This window comes from Dendrobates tinctorius, unplaced genomic scaffold (assembly GCF_039654945.1).
Source record: "Dendrobates tinctorius isolate UK_male_01 unplaced genomic scaffold, ASM3965494v1 ptg000126l, whole genome shotgun sequence".
NCBI lineage: Eukaryota > Metazoa > Chordata > Amphibia > Anura > Dendrobatidae > Dendrobates > Dendrobates tinctorius.
The window spans coordinates 29,604,329-29,611,051 of NW_027361794.1; positions in this window are offsets into that span (position 1 = coordinate 29,604,329).

Here is a 6,723-nt window from a genome sequence, read left to right on the forward strand (position 1 = left end):
GGGAAACATATGAGGAGATTTATTATCTTACAGGGTTTAGTTTTCTCCCCTGACATCTACTAATAAAACCTATATATTTAGGCCACAGACAACAAGCAGTTTCCTCCTCGGAGTCGGCAGCTGAACACGTTCCTCATAGACTCATCTTCCATAACGCTAATTCTCCTCTCATTACCGACACTGGAATCGGCATTAGCGATACTGCAGGAGATATTCATTACACGCGACATGAGAAATAACTCCTTCATGATGAGGACGACATCTTCATCTTCTACTGCGGCTCTAGAGACAGATGTGGCCAGAGTCGGTCACTGCCTCCATCCCCACCGGCCGTCTATATGAAGGTTTCCCGTCTTCCCCGCACTGGAATCTTCTATCACGTTAGATCTCAGCTCTGAGTCACACACAGAAGTTTGAGGCTTCTCTGGAAGAACAGGACAGGAGAGATCTGAGGCCGATGTCTCCATGTACAGGGTTTCCCCTCGGGATAAGAGGCTTTTCTATCCCTTTCCCCAATTAGAGGGGACACCTGTGGATATCGGGGTCTTTACCGGCTGCAGTCCTGGGGGGGATTTACTCGGTAACGTGGACGTTGGACAAACGTCACCATCAATTCCCATCAGAGTGAAGGAACATCGCTCCTCTATTCAGCTCTATGGATCCAGGATGAAATCCACTGCGGCCCCTGCAAGAAAAGAGCGAAGTCTGGTGAGACCCCCGAGGCCGGAGATTTCTACAGCTGCTCTGTGCGCACAGGACCTGTGATGAGGTCACAGGAGGGGAGGAGTCAGGGGTCACACGATCAGGGGCCTCACTGTGGGCAGGACTCTGCTGTGCTGGTTGTCATGGTGCTGGATGAGGGAAGTATGTGTGGGGTCAGGAGGGGTTTACAGGGTGGATGTAGCAGAGCCGTGTGTGTACGAGGTGTACGGAGCGGAGCCGTGTGTGTACGAGGTGTACGGAGCGGAGCCGTGTGTGTACGAGGTGTACGGAGCGGAGCCGTGTGTGTACGAGATGTACGGAGCGGAACTGTGTGTGTACGAGGTGTACGGAGCGGAGCCGTGTGTGTACGAGGTGTACGGAGCGGAGCCGTGTGTACGAGGTGTACGGAGCGGAGCCCTGTGTGTACGAGGTGTACGGAGCGGAGCCGTGTGTGTACGAGGTGTACGGAGCGGAGCCGTGTGTACGAGGTGTACGGAGCGGAGCCGTGTGTGTACGAGGTGTACGGAGCGGAGCCCTGTGTGTACGAGGTGTACGGAGCGGAGCCGCGTGTGTACGAGGTGTACGGAGCGGAGCCGTGTGTGTACGAGGTGTACGGAGCGGAGCCGTGTGTGTACGAGGTGTACGGAGCGGAGCCCTGTGTGTACGAGGTGTACGGAGCGGAGCCGTGTGTGTACGAGGTGTACGGAGCGGAGCCCTGTGTGTACGAGGTGTACGGAGAAGAGCCGTGTGTGTACGAGATGTACAGAGCGGACAGGAGTAAGAAGAGCCGGACTGCCCATCACTAACCTGCTGAGCCACACTCCACATATATGACTGCTCTGTGCACAGGACCTGTGATGAGGTCACAAGAGGGGAGGAATCAGGGGTCACATGATCAGGGGCCTCAGTGTGTGCAGGACTCTGCTGTGCTGGTTGTCATGGTGCTAGATGAGGGGAAGTTTCTGTGTGGGGTCAGGAGGGGTTTACAGGGTGGATGTAGCAGAGCCGCGTGTGTACGAGATGTACGGAGCGGAGCCGTGTGTGTACGAGGTGTACGGAGCGGAGCCGCGTGTGTACGAGGTGTACGGAGCGGAGCCGCGTGTGTACGAGGTGTACGGAGCGGAGCCGCGTGTGTACGGGGTGTAAGGAGCGGAGCCGTGTGTGTACGAGGTGTACGGAGCGGAGCCGTGTGTGTACGAGGTGTACAGAGCGGAGTCGTGTGTGTACGAGGTGTACGGAGCGGAGCCGTGTGTGTACGAGGTGTACGGAGCGGAGCCGTGTGTGTACGAGGTGTGCGGAGCTGTGTGTGTACGAGGTGTGCGGAGCGGAGCCGCGTGTGTACGAGGTGTACGGAGCAGAGCCGCGTGTGTACGAGGTGTACGGGGCGGAGCCGCGTTTGTACGAGGTGTACGGAGCGGAGTCGCGTATGTACGAGGTGTACGGAGCGGAGCCGCGTGTGTACGAGGTGTACGGAGCGGAGCCGTGTGTGTACGAGGTGTGCGGAGCAGAGCCGTGTGTGTACGAGGTGTGCGGAGCAGAGCCGTGTGTGTACGAGGTGTACGGAGCGGAGCCGTGTGTGTACGAGGTGTACGGAGCGGAGCCGTGTGTGTACGAGGTGTGCGGAGCGGAGCCGTGTGTGTACAAGGTGTGCTCTGTATACACCCGTATACCCCCAGCTTCAGCCGCAGACCCCTCAGTGTACGCTGTATACACCTGTATACCCCCAACTTCGGTCACAGGCGCCTCTGTGTATGCTGTATACACCCGTATACCCCCAGCTTTGGTCGCAGACCCCTGTGTACACGATTCAAGATTCAAGGAAGCTTTATTGGCAGGACTAAATACACATTAGTTTTGCCAAAGCAAGTGTACAAAAGGGAATAGGGGTAGGGACTGTAGGGATGTTGGGTAGGGGTTGTAGGAAAGGTGGATGGGGGCAGATCCAGGATGGGGATATAGAAGTCCATGGCATAGGGAAGGTGAATGGGGGGCATGGGGCAGATCCAGGGTAGGGGCTATAGAAGTCCATGGCATATCATAGTTCTCTTTCTCGCAGTCTATGACATTCGCTCACATATTGCGCTGCTATCTCCACTTCTCTCTCTTCTCCCCCAACAGGATATATGTTTTCTCTTCCTCCTTCATGGTGATGAAATCCGGGAAGAGATGTGAGAGTCTCCTGAAGTGAGTGTCCCTCACTGCTGAGTACTTGGAGCAGTGTAGCAGGAAGTGGGTCTCATCCTCCAGGGCCTCCAGGTCACAGTGTTGGCACAGTCTTTCCTCCCTGGGCTTGTAGCTCTGCCTGTGTCGGCTGGATTCGATGGCCAGACTGTTGGCCTGTTGGCACTGAGTCTATACCGGCTCAGGATCTTGCAGTCTCTGGGGTCCGGGAGTTTCTCCAGATATGGGGCCAGTCTGTAGTCTCTCTGTAGACTCTGGTGCATGGTCAGTTTCTGTGAGCTGATGATGTCGTTCTTCCAGTCACTTACGTACCTCTCCTGGCCTTCGTCTACCATCTTCCTGATTCCGGCTTTTGTTAGGTTGCTGTGATTGGTGTTCTGGTCAGGTTGGGTTTGGGTGAGCTGTTCCGAGGGTCCTGGTTTTTCTGTTTCACCTACATGTGTCAGGGCTTTATGGTGATGGGAGCTTGGATTGCTCCTTTGTAGGTGAGCCCGGAATGACAGTGCCTTCTTTAGAACCGTTAGGTGTAGAGGGAATCTGCCCAGCTCGGCCCGGCAAGTACTGTTGGAGGTGCTCCGATGGACTTGGAGAAGGTAATTGCAGAATACCAGGTGGAATATTTCTGTTGGGCTGGAATCCCACCTTGACCAGTCTGGGTAGGTGTGAGGGCCCCAGACTTCGCTGCCATACAGGAGGATTGAGGCGATGATAGAGTCGAAGATTTTTAACCAGAGCCTCACTGGTGGCTTCAGACGGTAGAGTTTCCTTCGGATGGCATAGAAGGTTTTGCAGGCCTTATCTTTCAGGGTCTCTATGGCTTGTTTGAAGCTCCTTGACCGGTGAATCTCTAGGCCCAGGTAGGTATATTTGTCCATTCCTGTAAGGGCGCAGTTGTTGAGGAAAAATAAAGGGTGCTGGTCTGATTTTCTCTTCTGGAACACCATGATGTTGGTTTTCTTTGCGTTGACCAGTAGTGCTCAGGTGGAGCTGAATTTCTCTAAGATTTTCAGGTTTTCTTGGAGACCTTTCTCGGTTGGTGACAGAAGCAGCAGGTCATCTGCATACAGCAGGAATTTCACCTGCACGTCGTGGAGGGTTAGATCTGGTGCTGTGGAAGATTCCAGAGCGGTAGCCAGCTCGTTGATGTAAATGTTGGAGAGCGTTGGGCTTAGGCTACAGCCTTGTCTGACTCCACGGCTCTGCTGGAAATAGGCCGTTCTTCTACCGTTCACACTCACACTGCAGAGGTTCTTGGTGTAGGAGCTTTTGATAACATCGTAGGTCTTTCCTCCTATTCCACTCTCCAGCAGTTTCAGGAATAAGCCTGGGTGCCACACCGAATCAAAGGCCTTTTTAAAGTCTACAAAACAGGCGTATATCTTCCCGTTCTTTGTATTGTGGAAGTGTCTCTGAATGAGGCTGTGCAGGGTATAGATGTGGTCGTTAGTGCGGTGGTTTGGCATGAATCCTGCTTGGCTCTTGATGAGGACGTTGTGCTCGGTGAGGAAACTGAGGATCCTCTTGTTCAGGATGCTGTTGAACAGTTTTCCCAGGTTGCTGCTGACTCATATTCCTCTGTAGTTGGCAGGGTCATACCTGTCCCCATTCTTGTGGATGGGTGTGATGAGGCCTTGATTCCAGGTACGAGGGAAGTAGCCGGCACTTAGCACAATATTGAAGAGTTTAACCATTGCGACCTGTATTTCTGGTGGGCTGTACTTCAGCATTTCTGGTAGGATTCCATCCAGGCCACCGGCTTTTCTACATCTTATGGAAGAGATTCTCTCTGCTACTCCCTGTAATGTAATAGGTGTATCCACGGGGTTTTGGAAATTTTTTTCTTTTTCCACCATTGCTTTTAGTTTTGCCATTATGCTTTCCTGTTCTTGGCTTAGTTCTTCCTTTGGGATGTCTTTATAGAGGTCTCTGAAGTACTGGAGCCAGATGTTGCCATTTTGGATATGGATGTTGCTTTTTCTTGTCTTTTGTGCCCATGTGGTTCCATAGTTCCCAGAAGGAGTTGTCTTGGAGGGCATCTTGGAGTTGGTTGAGCTTGGTAGAGATGTAACTCTGCTTCTTCCTCCTGAGGATGGTTTTGTACTACCTTTGTATGGTTTCATAGGCTTCCGTCAGACCCGGGTGGTTGGGGTCTCTGTGTTTCTTGTTTGAGGCTGTTCTCAGGGTCTTCCGTACAGCTTTACATTCTCTGTAAACCATCCATTGATCTGTTTTTATTTTGGTCTCTTGTAGTTGACTTTTTTAATGTCGGACAGTCTGGCCATTGCATAGAATATATTGTTGAGGTCTTTGGCAGCTTGACTCACTCCCTTTGGGTTAGGCTGGTACTCGTAGTTGTAGAAGTGGTGGAGCATCCGCTGTATTTCAGGTCTGCTGGGAGCCTCTTTATACTTTAATGCTGACATTTTGTGCCATTTTTTAGGATGGAGGCCGGGTGAAGAGGCCACTCTGCTGTGGCTTTTGAGTGGATGGTTTCTCTGTAGATTTCAGGTACAGAAGAAGCTGGCTGTGGTCTGACAGGTGCGTTTGTGGGGAGACTATGAAGGCACTGATATTTGCCAGGTTCTCTACTACACTTCTCCCTACATGGGAGTTTAGTGTACACCTCCCTAAGGAGTCCCCTTTGGTTCGTCCATTAAGAATATGAAGTCCTAAACTTCTACATACGTTCAGGAGCTTTTTACCACTTTTGTTGACTGTACTGTCATAGATGTTTCTCTCTGTGACTACTGAGTCTTGGTCATCATTCTCTGCTCCAAATATGTAGATGTTCCCATCCGTGGTCAGGAAGTCGTTTTCTCTCCCTGTTCTTGCATTGAGGTCTCCAAAGATGAGAACTTTGCCCAGGCCCTGGTAGTGGGCGGCTTCTCTTTGTTGGATCTCGAAGCAGTCTGGATTGAAGTAGGGTGACTCTGGTGGTGGTATATAGGTGGCGCAGAGGTGGACATCAGACTAGGAGGTGAGGATGGAGCTGCTGATCCTGATCCATATGTGGCTGCCTCCTCTCTTCACCAGTTTGATGTACTGGTGGAGCTCCTCTTTATACCAGATCAGTATTCCTGCTGAGCTCTGGCCCTGTTTGATGTTTTTAATTTTCAGGACAGGAGATTTCCCTGTATCCGATGGGCACCAGAGATTCGTTTTCGGCTCTGGTCCATGTTTCCAGGAGGATCTGAATGTCTTAATTTCACAGTCTTTGTATAAAGTCAGGGTCATTTGTTTTACATCCAAAGGTCGAGGTGTTGTGACCCTGAATATTCCAGCTGCTGATTGTAAGTGAAGTCATGTTTCTATATATCTTGGGTGTATATACCTTGTAATGAGTATGGCTGTGTAGATCAAACTGGATTTCTGACTGTTCTGTAGATGTGCTTGGTTGCATCCAGTCACATTAGTTTCCTGCATAGTGCGCTGAGCAGGGTCTTTATCTCATCCATATCTCTGCTCTGCATGTATCTGTGTGGGGTCGGTGGACCCCTCCGTGGAGGTCTCCTCCTCTGATGGTCTGATTTTGGGTGAAGAGCTTTGTTTCCAGCTTCTGGAAATAGGACTGGGGTTTTCTGCCTTTTTATTGTTGGGGGTCTTTCAGTGTGATTATGGTCACTGTTGAGTCCAGGCCTCGGTCCTCTGTTTAGTACAATGTCTTTCAGCTCTTTGGCCAGGAGGCTGACCCCTTGTTTGTTGAGGTGTTTATTATCATACAGGTGATGGTGGTTTATGGAAAGGTGTTGTGCCAGGGTCACGTTTGGGACAGTCTTGACCCTTTCTGTCAGTTCCATATTGATACTTTGGGTGGTTTGCCTGGATATATCCTTTGTTGGG